Source organism: Diorhabda carinulata, chromosome 1 (genome assembly GCF_026250575.1).
Source record: "Diorhabda carinulata isolate Delta chromosome 1, icDioCari1.1, whole genome shotgun sequence".
Lineage (NCBI taxonomy): Eukaryota > Metazoa > Arthropoda > Insecta > Coleoptera > Chrysomelidae > Diorhabda > Diorhabda carinulata.
In genome coordinates, this window is record NC_079460.1 from 25,641,391 (window position 1) to 25,657,248 (window position 15,858).

At 30.3% G+C, this 15,858-nt stretch overlaps 1 protein-coding gene across 4 annotated transcripts in view; it reads left to right on the plus strand.

The window, feature by feature from the left end:
- Positions 1–15,858, plus strand: part of LOC130895224 (lachesin-like) — a 296,621-nt gene that overhangs the window by 70,132 nt on the left and 210,631 nt on the right. For all 4 annotated transcript variants that reach the window (XM_057802439.1, XM_057802446.1, XM_057802454.1 and 1 more), the window contains exon 2: positions 3,101–3,162. The gene's annotated coding sequence lies outside the window, so the exon portion shown is untranslated. The remainder of the gene's footprint in view (positions 1–3,100; positions 3,163–15,858) is intronic.

A 15,858-nucleotide genomic window follows, 5' to 3' on the forward strand; every position in this document is an offset into this window, starting at 1 on the left:
TTTGATATACTGTGAACGGATGACCAATAACCATGGAACGCTTTTCAGTAATAATGAAGTGAAATTGTACAATAACTACTATTGTTATAAACAAACTCATTCTGTGAGATGTGAAAACGGATTAAAAAAAATTTATATATATATATATATATATATATATATATATATATATATATATATATATATATATATAATACATATTTCTTATATTGTACTTGACCATAATTTCAGTTCAGGTGTTCCATTGCCATGTTTCCAACAAGAAAACTTAGCTCAAGTCGCCACCTAGCGATAGCACCAATTATTTTATAGGAAGGTGATTTATGAAATTATTTGAATTGATTTTATTTGCTGTAAAATACAGCACGTGCATATAGCTTTATGCAATTGTGGAATATTGGATTTTTTTGTTAAAAAGGTGAGAAAATTAACAGGTTCCACTTATTTCATTTGTGGTGTGAGAGTTGGTTTATTGTCTTAAATAAATAAAACGCATAAAACCTATGTGGTATTTGAAAAAATGATATGTAAGTCATTTTTTCATAAAATACTAATATGAGATACAACGAGGATCTTAGTATGAGATATCTTTGAAGCGCTTTTATTTTTTAACAATTCCTAAGTCATTTTTTGCAGCATCCTTTCAGTAGTGGATAGAAATGGTTTAAAGGGTTTTTAACCAGACACCCACAGTTATTGGTACGAACACCACAGGTAATATTAGTTACGAGAGTTAAGGTATTTAATGCCGAAAACGTTGCACAATTTTTCGAAATATGTGAAAAGGAGAGGGAACTTTTTCTCCATACAGACTATTAAACCTTGCAATAACATCTCAAGAGAGAGGAAAACTCCTTAACGTTGTGACATCTATGAATGCTTCTGGTACTTTGGTTCCACCCTTATTAGTGTTTCCTCGTAAAAACATGGCAGAACATCTTATGAAAGGTGCACCTACTGTAGCAATATAGGCTTGCCATACATCTGGATGGATTCAGGCCAAAATTTTTACACAGTGGTTTTCACATTTTATTAAATTTACTAGATCAACCAAAGGTGATCCAATTTTATTAGTGCTTGATAGTCACTATTCCCATACAAGAAACATAGGAATCATTGACATGGCCAGAGAGAATTATGTTTCAATTGTGTGCTTACCGCCACATGCTACCTATCAGATGCAGCTACTTGATGTGGGTTTCATGGGACCACATAAAACCTATTACGCTGAAGAAATAGAGCATTTAAAAACAGGTCTCTTTCCTTGCAACAAAAATTTCTTCAGGGATACTTTTGGGAAGAAGTACAAAACTCGCTTAAACAGGAAAGAACTAATAATGAAAATGAGCGTACTTTAGATTAGGCTCTAGAATCTTCCTAAGTGTAAGAAATATATAGGAATTTCCGCAGCATTATCTGATTCTATCAAGATCAAGTCTGATAAAGATGATTTGCTTGTCTCTCCGGAAGAAGTTTGTCCAATACCATCAACGTCTTCCCACCATGGTGTAAATTCTAATGGAAGCAAAGGCAAAGCTAGTTTAATAACATCTACTCCATACAAGAAAAACTTGGAAGAATCAATCACAAAGAAACTAAGAATAACGCAAAATTGAAAAACCAAAGTCTTCAGGAACAGCGGATAAAAAATCAGAAGACTTTGTACATTATGACGACTCGACTGATAAAGAGGATAACAATGTTGCTAAATGTTTCTTTTGTCGGGGAAAGTTGTCCGAAGACACTCAAGATGGAAAGTGGGATATATGTACTTGTTTTATGTGGTACCATGATAAATGCGGCAAGGTTGGAGGCACATAATTTGTGCGAGAAAAATCAAGGGAAAAATAAGCTTCTTTTCGATTAAATTTTAGTATTGTAATAGTTTCAGTCTTTATGTTTTTTACGTTTAGCAGAATAGAAACAATAATTTTAGTTTGGTTCTTCTTCTTATTTTTCTATTTTCTATGTTTCCTAATATGATACCGGCTTGTATTAGGAAACCATACTATCTCATATTTGGAGGCCAATTTTGAAAATAACAAAAAGTTACTTTTTCACTTGTTATTGCTTCACAGGAATAATTATTATTTCAAATAAACATTTTGAAGTAAAATGTATACAAAGCGCTCTATTGTTTTTATCTAAAACTATTTGAGAAAATTAACTTATTACTCTTTTCTTCAACAAAAACAAAAATGTGTCTTATATTACGTGCTCTTTACTTATTATTTATGTTCCAAATTAACAGCATAAGTTCTTCAGAAAATTACATTTTCAGCTTGCAATAATGAAAATTAAGAAAAATTTATACAACAGATATCGGTTTAACACTCTCGTAGTATTGATTTTGTGAAAACCCTCTAAATATATGGTGTAATGTTTTTTGTCAAAGAGAGTACACCAACTCGTCGATTCAAGAGCAGATGCGAAAATAAAGTACCTTGATCAAAGATATGGGTTATTAACACTAAGGTGTGACCTCACATTATTGTAGAAATAACCAACAGGGGTAAAAGTTTTTCTAAGTACGCGTTTTTGGTATATACCAGTAGCAGCACCAATATACAAGAAAGGCACTTAAGTGAATTTTCAAGAGAAATAGCTAAGACCATATAGAAAAGTTGCTAGGCTGGGAAATCTGGAACTATTCACATCCACACACAAAGTTCAGTACCACTATAACAGTACTCACTATTGATGCGTGTTTCGATAACCAAGTTATTCTCTTCAGAAACCCAAAAAAAAGATCAAGATTATTTATAAAATATTAGAAAGTTTCGGAAACAAACACTGGATTAAAACAAAGAAATCCATCACTCAGCACATAGTAATTCCATGTTAAATTGAGTAAACTAGTTGAATCAGCTATAGCGGAATCAAAATTTGAGTAAATTTCGTTCTTCGATACAAAGTTTTTCATTAATCATATAATTTTTCAAATATTAATTTTAGTACATAAATTGTAAAAAATTGTAAAGTGTATTATGTTATTTCAACATACAAGAGGGATCAGGCGGGTAAAACATACCTAATAAAGTACACAATTTAAGCATCCTTAAGATCTTATTAAGAATTATGATTTCAACTTTTATTGCAGAGAGAAGTACCTTCCAGTTTCTGATGAGACACATCATTCAACTTCCAATATTACATATATAGGTGAGTTTTTAGTTTCAATTTTTTCATCTAAACATGTTTTGAGCGTTTATGAAACTTGTATTATTGAGAATTGTCAGCTATTGATTCTTTAGTATTCTTTAATAGTTAATTTCCTTTAAATACAAATTAAATAGTAATTATCCCAGAGACGATCTTAGCATTGGTCATTGAAGTTTTTTTTTTTGGAAATAAAACTTGATTATCACATCTTTTGTTCATTTACTCATGGATTAGGCATATGGGAAAATTCATGAAACCGTAATAAATATGGTATCAAATTAGATAGTAAAAGATAATTCATAGTTAAAGAATATACTGCAGGCATTGATTAACAGGATATCTGCATTCTTAACTGGTTTATTTACTATAAAGAAAATGATAATTGATTTAGAAACCTTAATTCTAAACTGCTGCCATGTAATTACGTTGGTAAGAAATTTTTTCTCTTTATAGCAGCATATGGAACTCTTCGACTACGAAAGCTGTCCATACATCCTCTATTTAACTTAAAAGCAAGATCCTTATCTGTGTTATGCAATATCTGCCAATATTTTAACAAAATTAGAACAAAAGCTATGGGTACTATGCTGGTTTGTTCATTCCATTAATGGCAGTACTCTGTCAACTTATTTTGTCTATTGGTTATTTCATAAACTTATACAGTTCAGCATCTACTTCATTATATAAAACTACTGAATACTCATCTATAGGCTTTAAAACAACATCAAACTCAAATATTTCTCAAATTTGTTGATATAAATTGTTTTTTCCTTCTTCAATCATTTTTTCAGCACGATTCTGTTGTTGCTTATAAATAATAAAGTGTGATTATTCTTTTCTCTTTGAAGATTTCACCACAACTTTTTTCATATGTTTTATATGTACGAGTATGTCTATATATTTGTTATCATTTCACAAAGATTTACAACTGCTATCTTGATCGTGTATTTGTTAAAATCTCTTATCACGGCCAAGCTTGAAGATCTCACTTATAAAATGAAGTTCCTAGATCTAGTGAACTAAAATAGGATTATATTAAACGTCTAGGTTTAAACTTAAATAAAGATTCACTTTCTACTGAAACGTCCCTGTACCCCACAGAAGTGTAAGATACTCGGCCCTAGAAGATTATTTCCCAAGGAACTCAGATGTGCTTGCTACTTAAGCTCTATTTCACTTTCCTCCTTGTGACATTAATCGACTTCTCAGCTTTTGAAACGGTCTCTGATGTCAAGCGAGTGTTGAAGGGCCGTTCAGAGGGTAATTTTTTCTACATTCTCTCGATATGATTTGTTTTATTCAATTTACTAGTTTGTGTTTGCTAGTTGAAAAAGTAGCTGGAAATTACTGAAAAATATGTTATTTATTCTAATTCTAGTTGATTTTCGGCAGATTCGTGCACACCCTTTCATTCAAATAAACATACTTTGTTTGAAAAGATGTCCGACCAAAAACCATATACTAGTATGATAGATAAATCTTGGAATCTTGGAACGTGATGAAATTATATTTATAAATTATATAAAAAACTCGAATCAATGTAATGATTAGTTCAAACCTCCTAAAAACTGATGAAAATTGTTAGACTGATGATGCACTTCATTGTTTTCATCGTGAAGTATGGACTATGTACGTAGATAATGATAGAACAAAAACTCTATCCACACTAAAAACTAATTTTAGCATCCATCAACCAATGAAGTGAATCTAATGATATGATACGGAATTAATTGCACAAGTATTCTGAAATTTTAAAGTAGACTTTGATAAATAAGCGGTCATGTGCGAAACAATCATTTGATGCATTTATAATTTTTGTAGTAATCTAGCATTCTAATCTATTGATAAGATTTTCAATATAAACCTGAACATGAGATTAATTTAGTGAAATATTTGAATAATTAAAATCAAAAACACCAAAAAACAAAAAAAATAATGTTATATATAAAGAGTGCCTTGTATTAATTTTGACGATGTCTACATAGGGCAGACATCTCAGTATTTGGAAAATAGACTAAGAAGTTATAACATATTTAAGAGGTCATCAATACGGTAAAAAAATAGAACAGAATTTTTAGAAATAGTTCATTAGTAGACTAGGGAAAAATTAATTTTTCTTATTAGAACAACGTTCTTCTTTGATTTTATTCTTATTTTGATATTCACGATGAAGGTGATCTATTGATCAATATAAATACGCAAATTGTCAGTGTCAATATCATATTATGATAAGGATTTAAAGAAAAGAAAGAACAGAAGAGAGCAAAAATCAAGAAAATTTAGAAACATAAACATATCAGAAGTTCTAAGAACTAAGAAATTAAAGAAAAGTATAAAGTATGTTAACAATAAAAAGGTTCTAAGGAACATTTATTTGCTGAATTTGATATATTTCCATGCGGATGATTCGTGACTATATAAAATACATAAGATATATAAGATATAACGAGTCGAGAGCTCTTATAATTTAATCAATAATTGAACAACTAAATGCAAAATGTTTCTCGATCGATACTTTTTTTTGTTACGCGCCACGGACTGAAAAACTCAGCTTTGATTGTGGTGGCATTCTAAATATCATTGATTGTTTTATTACTTTCAGCTTGGTCTAGAATGTCTATATAGTCACTTTCACTGAAAGAGATTTGACCGCTGTTGGTTATCAGAAGTAATCATTTTGCATGAATACAAAATTTGCTTTATCTGAGTGTCTTTGTATCATGTATAAAGATTGGGTAAGTGATAAAAGTTAGTATACATTGTTAATTTGGAATCGAATTGTATCAGTTATGTATTATGCAAATCATATTTTTCCCCGTGAATTTCCTTTAGGCTATAAAGAACAATATTAACTCTGTGTACTAAACAGCTGGTTAGCATTATAAATATTTATTATGTATTGTGAATAAGGGGTGATAGTGAGGTCAACTCAACCTACGGTTAGCTTACGTTACATTGAATACTGAGCTATGAAATCATATTTCATTCTCTCAATAATTTGAACTTTATAGGTTATAGAACTGAAATGAATTGAAATTTCTTGGGAAAAAACTCATTTGGAGTAATATGTGGGAGCGATATCAATATTAACTCATTGAAGATAATCTATAGTCTCACGACTGATTTTTTTGGATGTATCTAGGTAATTGGATTGATTGAAAAAGCGGTTGGTTTATCTCTGATTAAACTACACAGAATTTTTTTACTTTCTCTATCTTGCATGTTATATATGACGTGTCCCATAGACAGCGTCACGTAATGGTTGACCATTTAGGTCGATTGATGAACTTGACGGTTTCTTCGCCATACAACCTCTGGCTTGCTAGCCGCCGTTCGCCGTCCAAAAATAGAAAATTGTACCTTTCATAAACTTAACCTCATTTGCTGTTCCGGTGGGCCTTGAAATAAACATGAGCCAATAATTTCTGCTTTTAAATATATTTGTAATTTGCCGTCTCAGAATATTTCCTACATATACATATTATATTATATAATATGTAGTTAATTTTATGGATGTTATGCATGATGTTGATATGTTGTGAGCATTTGCTAGGTATGTTGAGTAGAATCTGATTGATTTTGAAAACATATTGGTTGAATCAAAAGCAAAAAATGTTATAAAAACCCTTGTATAAGAAGTTATATACTATATACTTCCTATACAGTTTTCTCCAATGTACATTTTTGGACAACTCAAATATAAAGCAAATCTAAATAAGTACTCATTTGAGCGACTTTTGTAAAGTTTCATCCCACAGCTCTAGGGAAAAGAGGCTAACGATTTCTCATGTTAATTATCAGAGGTGGTTTGTCGCCTATTCCAATCCCAACTTTCTCAGATCTATCTTGATCCTCTTAATCTAGATGATGTTCTCCAAACTTCTTTTGATGGAGTCTATCAGCTAAGAAGATGAATTTTTCATATAATTTCTTGCATGCAGCTTTCCTATGCCACCCCTGTGTTAAATATTATTAATGATATAAAAGTGCTCTGGAGCTTTTTCTTTTGGTGAAAAGAAACTATATTTACCCAAAAGATTTTAGGCACTTATTGATTTTATAATATACCACTATAAACTACCATTTTCTCGGTCAATTTAGCGCTGCTATCTGTTGCCAAAAAGAGCTATTGAACGATACTTTCTTTCCTGTCTTTGAACTTTTTTTCACAGAAGTGTATCAATGAAAACTGTAGCGACCTACGTTGGGCTTACTGGGAAAATTATCTTTTATTTTAGTCTCAGCACTCTTGCTCCTATGCTTTTCGACGTGACTGAGCCATTCGCTGCTTCCGCGTATATGTAATGACACATCAATGGGCTTCGCTTCAACTTCTACACTATATATCTAGATTATGAACTGTTGATAACTTTATTACCCCATACGAAAATTGTCACGTCATGTACAGACCCGAATAATTCACATTCTCACCTAACATTGTAATATTCTCAATCGTCAATGTATCTATCAGCTCAGTTGTTCTTCAGATTTTGCAAGAAATTGAAATTAGAAACTTTTCAGTAAAGTAGTCTATTTAAAATTCAAGGAAAATGCCACGTCTGTATTGAACACGTATTCGGTTCGTTCACTTTGTTTTAGTCACTCTAAATCACGCTAAGTTATTCAAGTAAGGCCCTTCATATTGAAAGGAGCATAGAGATAATACAATTATGTAGCTTTTTCATCTTTATGGATACTGATTTCACGTTGATCATAATTTTGTAACAGTTGTAATGTCAGTATTAATATTAATAAAAATAAAAGGAATATTACACATTTTTGATGTGTATTAAAATTGAGCAATAATGATAAGAATAAGAATCTACGTGGGTACGAAAATGTACAGAGGTAGCAGTAGTCTGGCTTATTTCGTAATGTTACGAACAAGTTCGTGAAATGGGTCCTTCAGTCGGAAGTGTCCGGCTTTTATGGAATTCTAAAATTCGATATTCGTTTGCTTTTTATATAATTTTTTATTATAGCATACGGTTTATTTACATTGTTTCTTTGAATAATTTCTAGAAAGGTATTTGTTCTGTTTCTTTGTTTTCTAGAAGTTTTTAGAATTCTTTTGGGACATATAAGGAGTTTGTGTAGCACAGTTTAGTTTAGTTTATAATAAATATTCGTAGTGAACGAGAAGAATTAGCAAAGTAATCGTGAAATTTAAATAAATTATTTATGTTAATTGAGTGAAGTGATAAGTGAATTATATTATAAGTTAGTGTAGTTTGAAGTATTTAGATAAAGAAGGGAAGAGTCAGTGTCTATTAATTCACCCCACGAATAGAATGTAAATAAATACGATCAATATTACAATAATATCTGTCTAGCACCTCTCTTCTATAATCTGTCCGTAGTTCAAATTGGTTTAGATCTTATTTACTAAATTTTGGATGCTGATACATCCTGCAACCAGCTTTTACTAGAAGCAACAGAATGATTCCGTTTTTTATTTTCTATTTCTTTATATTGATTCAATATAACTCTCCATATTAATTTAATTTCTAGGCATTCTAAAATTCTAACGAATTATATTCCCATAAATGAATTCACTTCATGTGATTGCAATAATAAGTCCATCCTCTGCTGTATATTTCATACAAAAACATTTCAAAATATGAACACATCATTTAGAATATGTCTAGATCATTGACTTTGATTCTGGCGGCTAGCTTTCAAAACTATTTGAGATTTCATTGAACTTCATTTTATTTTTCTCGTGATATTTCTGTAATTCTGCTGTGCGTTCCATTTTAACTGATTCATTCCATTTTGCTAATATATGTACCAATAATAATGCTACTTCCTCCTTTGTCAAAGATCTGTATTAAAACAAAAAACAATACTGTTATGTTTTTCTTATTTTCTGATTTATTTAAACTGATTTTCAACTGTACGGTAAATTTATTCACACTATATTTTACTTACTTAATTTATTCAAAATTACTTAGCTAATATATAATAGCAATTATCCATTAATACTAACTAAATTATATAATTTATTCAAATTCACCGGTTATTTTTCTATTTTGTTCTGTTCACTCTGACCTTTAATTATAAACTGACTTGTAACTCAGAGAGAGAGATTCGTTGGGTAAATTTTGGAAGGATAAGGAGGATTTTTTTTGGGAATTTGGAATTTCTCTATAATTCATACATATACATACACATACACATAAATAAACAAACCGTCAAACAAATAAAAAGGCCTTCCTAAAAATTATATAAAAAAGAATATAAACAAATCGCCGCCAAAACAAAAACATATATAACAACAATCATCAAACAAATTTCTTGAACCGGGGTATTCGCTAAACTTTTATTATAACTGAACAGGACCGGTTTCACGTTCCATGTCGTGGATGAGTTCGTAACGATACACTAGTTTATTAACAGTACTATACAATATATACAGAAATAATATTTTGACAAAGTGAAAGTGATTGTAATTATAATTTAACATTTTCAATGCAATTTTGATTAGTATCAATTTTATTCCCCGCTCCAATATTTTCTGTATTCTAAGATATCATAAAATGATAGATTTCTTTTCATTGTAAGTTTGCCATATAGTCTAGAGAGTGAGCTCGCGAGCAAAATGATGGCTTTAATCATCTTATGTATGCTGGGAAGCCATTTATTAATTAGAGTGATGTATAAACTGTATGGGCTCTGGCTAGGAATTTGTGTGTTTCAAAAGAAATCGGTCGATTGATGTTACGCTCTATACTCCGGCTCGTTTCGCTGTGTCAGTCTCGGCATTCGGCACTCGACATGAATTAATAGACATTTAGCTACTATTCACGGATATCAAAAGTGAACATTGATTTCTTTGAGACATATACATATAATAAGCAAATAACGAAAAGGCTTTTTTATTTAATAGATGGACATTAAATTACTCGTATTATAGGCTTATTCAATTATAGTATAATGTATAATGTAAACATCAAACACAGTTGAATTCATCACTATTTTGCAGTGTTTATGTTCTACTATCTTTCGTACAAAAAATTTAAGAAAATGCAGAAAATGAAATGTAATATGTTCATAATAGACTACTAAAAATGAATATAAAAACATATGACTCGACTAGAAACAGAAAACCCGTAACGTATTAATCGTAAAGGCGTATATTGAATGTCTAATTGTGAAAAATAGACATACTTCATTTCAAAAACATGTTATAAATATTTATTCATAAGTAGAAATACCTGATGGAAACTATATTAATAGTACCAGTACCAGTAATATACATGATTAAAACCAAATTTCTGACCAACTTTAATTTTTTTGAGGTTTATAATATAATAGAAAATCAATCAAGTTCTACAACTTTATTTATTTTTACATTAAAAAATGCCAATTTTTATAAGTGAATCAGAATATATAATTAAATGATTTGTCATGCTCAGTATTGAATTTTTATCTTCTACTTAAAAATAATGTTTCTCTGAATTAGTCCCACTTTCTCTAGACTCATTTTTAAGAATAATGATGAATTCAATAATAATGTTATCTAGAAGCAGTTCCCTTTTATTATATCCTTTTTTAAATTTTATAGCAGTAGCTATAATCTGAATCTTAAATTGAATTCAGAATTTTCTTCCACAACAAAGTATTTTATTATACTTTAAACTAATTTCATTGGTTCTATTTTGGGTGGTAATCGAGCGGTAATAGTACATCATATTCTTGTGTCTGTCATAAAAAATTTGTCGATAACTTATTGATTTTTCGGGGCATTAACAAATCGTTATGAAATTCTTAATTTCTCAACCAATCTTGTGCTTCAGTCTTTTTGGACATAGATGTAAGTAGTTTTTTAACGAGGTTATTCTATTAAAGCGTATTAACCAACACAATATCACTTGTAGAAGAATTTTTAAGTTAAGTTCTTCTCCCGCTCATTTCTTAAAATTTTGATTATGATCGTTCCAAATTTACAATTGGAATTCCAACGAACTAATGTACGTGGAATATATCTTATAAGGACAACATAATAGGGTCATCACTAGAGGATTTGGAGAGTACTACAATTTTTTCTGTTGTTCCAATTATTATTATAAATATGACCGGAACAAATAGAAGTGTCATCTGGATCTATAAACAATTCTCTTCACATTTTCCCATATTACTTCATTAAACTTAAGAATTATTATAGGTGTTAATGTTGAATTAAATCACGTACCATTGAAACTTTTCTTCCATTCCCCATTTTTTCTTTATCTACAACCTATAAGGTGTATTTCCTCCTGTAGCGATTTCTTACACCCATCGTAATCGAAATATGGTAATGAATTTTCTTCAGCGTCGTATATCTCCATGCCATATATGATAATTTAAAATGCTATTTTTTAACTGAAATTTGCCAAGCATTGTTTTTGTAATTTTACTAGATATTAGTACTACAACTACTTGTACTGACTTGAACTTACTGGATATTCGACAAACATCTCTTGAACATCAAGTAGCATTCTGATACACAATTACCGATTCAAAATAACTATTGAAATTCTTGATAGAGTACGAGATTTGGATTTATTGCAAGAAAGAGTTTCGCAAATGATCATTTTCCCAGTTCTGTACATACAATCGCGATGTTCTATTTAAAGCCACATGATAGATCTCATCTCATAATCTTTGTACTCTTTTTTTGGATTCTATAAAAAAGCATCAAAATAACAATATTGCATTTTAACAAAGTCAAGAATAACGTCATATCTCTAAATTTGGGTACATTGTATAAGTTATTATTGCATGTGAAAAATGTGAAATACTAATTGACGGATCCGAGTATTTGAAAAAATTTTCTATTTGAACCATTTTCATTTATTCCAAGTTACAGACTCTCTGTGTATGGCTCACATCCCATTATATTAATGCATGAGAAACTTTTGAGTAAATCCCTTTTTCAGAGTAATAAAGTTCCAAAAACAGAGAATGTATTCTAAATATAATCTGGATTGCAAATATATATTTGTATATATGTATAAACACTCTCACTCAATTATTATTCAAGTAGGTGCGGAAAGCTGAGTTTGATTCACATCGTCCATAAGCTTGTAAAACCATCCTCTCTTCTCTCTTCACAGCTCCGGTTGCAGTTGAGGGCGGACGGGTCACTGTTTAGAATCTATGCGAGAGGAGTGGGTAAAGGGTCGTATGTAGCAGGGTGCTACGGAGTGCGCATAACATCAATCGACGAGATTCGTTTGAAATATATAAGTTCCTAACCAAAGCTCATTTAGTTTATACATCATTCTAATTAATAAATGGCAGATTTGCGTTTATGAGATGATAAAAGCCATCGTTCCGTTCTAGTCTGCCTTAAGGCCTTATCAAGAGATAGTAGAGAAATGTACATGAACCCAATTAGGTTTCTATCACACAATGCAATTATAACTATATGCCTAAAGATACCGATTATTATTTTTAGATGCAGATTTATTTTCCCAAATAAATGTAATATGAACGTAGATGTAACATAGTGTATGAAAATTATCAAATATTTCCCTTTATTGTTTTATCCCGTATATTCATCAAATTTGCCAAACAAGTACCTGCGTCTTCTTCTGATTCTTTTTTTTGCTATTCACTTGAAAAAATTTATTTCATTTGCTTCCTACTATTTAGTTCAATTTTCCTGTCCCAACTTTTCTGTATTTATCAGTCGTGAAACTTATTACTTGTTGTAGTTACTCCGATTTCCATGTCATCAGAAATCTCATTTTCCATAGATGAAATTAACGTCAGTAGAATTTTTGTTTCTAAAGGAGAAACTTTTTTAATTTGAAGATATCCTGAAGAAAAGTTCATTGTTATTATTTCAAGCAAAGAACAGTTTTTAGTTTGCATATAGAGATGAAGCTTCAGTATTATCCCTAAATGTTCACAGATACTTATTATATCTCTCGAATTTGCAGTCACAGAGACGTTTACATAACTAAGGTCAATGTGACCTGTCAATATAAAGTATAAACTTCCTCGTCCAGAGCCTCTAATATGAATACAGAGTGGAATGTAACTCAATCGCGCGGCATAAAACCAGGAAAGCAGTCGCTCTGTACTTTAGAAAACTTCACAATTTATTGAGATGTTGGAAAATAATTCCACCATTTGGTTTTAAATTTTGAACTCGTTGATGCTACTAGTAAACATTAAATCAGCGCCACAGTTAATCTAATTTATTGTAACTAATAATAAGAACAAGTTCCATTGACGATGTTTTCTGTACAGATTAAACGAGAAAATATATGCATCATATTTTCTCGTGTGAAATGGCAATTGGGTCGACCAATATCATGTCTTCTAGGAAAAATTTTCCAAAAAGACTTGTTTCATAACATGATATTATTAATATCATGAGTGTTACCTATTTTATATCATAAAGTTGTATAAAGATGTGTAACAGATTGAAACATCTAAATCCTTGACCTAGAATATTTTCAGAGGGAGCATTATATTTCATAGGAAATTGCACCATGGAAATTAATAAAAAACATGAATTGAGAAATGTCTTCCTGTATCCAACGCTAATTGACAATGAATCATGAAAACGATTTAGCTAATCGATAAAAAGTGTGTAAGAAAATATACTCAATATAATTGGGAATTTGTGGAATTAACAATTCAAGGTTAAATTCACTAACAATTGCAACAAGTAGAATAACTAGAATGCCGTGATATGGAAAATTCTATTTTTTGCTAAATAGCATATTAGAGTTTTTAAAATTAATAGTCATGAAGAACTTAACTTCATGATTAAGACCAATGATTTTCCCAAAACTAAGGTCTGTCACATTCGTTAGGATAGAATACTTGGGAAATTCATTCTAAGAATAGAAGTATCATTTATTAGAACTATTAGATTTGAGATAATTTGTTACTGATATTTCATGGCCTCACACCATGTAGATTTTTCAGACAAGAATCAATTCTTATTAATACTGATAATATAATGTTTTCTGCGACCTAAATAGTTTATACATACATATGAAGTATACTCTGTTATACCCTAAAAAAAAGATTATTGATTGCTTTTATGTCAAAATCTCTGCATTTCAGTGATAGCTATTATAAAAAATTCAATGAATAATTATATATTTCATGAAATAGCTAACTGTATTCACAGTAGAGTTTTAAAAATGAAACATCAGCAAATGTGAAACTCTGCCAACAGTCTTCGCCATCCCAAAAAAAAAACTAATTTTAGTGAATGTGTCACAATAAAGCGATTAAATGGGGAAATAGGCCTTTGGTAACATATTTTATTACTGGATCTAGCAGTGACGTCTCAGAAGCTCTTGATGATCTAGATTTAAAAAATGGGAAATAAGAGATCAGTCTGATCATTATTACAATAAATAAGAATAAATAGAGTGTTCCAACAGAAATGTTAGGTTTCTAAATAGATTCGTGTTACTCAGAAGTGAGACAGGATTCTCATTCTACAGTCTACAATTTTGATTTATACCGATATTCTCCCACCCAATTAGCTTTCTTAGAAGATTTCTTGAGAAACTGTAGATTTAATCGAGCCCTATAAAATGTACGGTTTATGAGAACTATCTTATAGGACTGTGATACATATCTGCAGCTCTATCCTTTGATATAAAAAATGTCAATTGTTTCCAGTTATTCTTTAGAAACCTGCCAAATATTGGGTGTTTTTAATCATCAACTTATTTCAAATTTAAAGGTATTTATAAGTAAATTATTTGTTTAAAGTAATATCGTTTATAGTTTAATAATTTTAATTCTAAAGTTAGATGGGAATATTTAACTTATACGGTATGTTTGGTTAAAGAGCCGTGATATGCGATCTTTTTCGTGGTTATTAGCGTTGATTGACGAAGACTGACTGCTTGTCGAAGACTAACTCAAAGTTACCATATTCGCTTGGTGCTTACAAAAAAGAAAGTTAGTTGAATGATCATCTTCTGACATATTTCTTTACCTGGGAAAAACCTAGGTAATGGAGGCTATTGAATAATAGTTGCAAACGAAAATTATTGAAAAGGATTGAACAAAATTGTCATAAATTTAACTTGGATAGGTCCGCATCTCATAACCATTAAATTTTTATAATTTATACCAATGCTTTACAACTGATTACAACTATACTGTGTTTACTTAGAACGCTTTGGATATAATTCATACGTAAATATTCCTCAAATGTAAATTTCCAAGAGTTTGAAGAAATAGCACAATAGAGTAGTTGAGCAGTTCTCCTGATTTATCACCTTTGGATTATTTTTTCAGTGGACATCAAAAAACATTTCATAGACAACAATCGCATACCAATTATTCATTTTTCAATATACTGAACTGGCTTGTACATTTTATCCTAATATCTCTGTGATGGTATTTCTATATTTCATTTTTTAAAAAGACTTCTTTATCTTCATTTTTGTCTATACTATGAGATCTCCCTGATGTATGTTTATATACATAATCGTGTCCACAACTTTTAGAGGTGTATAAAATAACGAAACCAAAAAATTTAAGCAATCTAAATCCGTTATAATATAAAGGGGTTGTCACTTTATAAATAATTCTAGTCTTAGAGCCCGTGGGCGTCTACCTATATGTATTTGACCAGACATGAATTCATATAACAGGTAGGACTCACTAAGTATTACTTTTTTTTTGAATCCATTTGACCACGTTTTGAAAATATATTTTTATTAT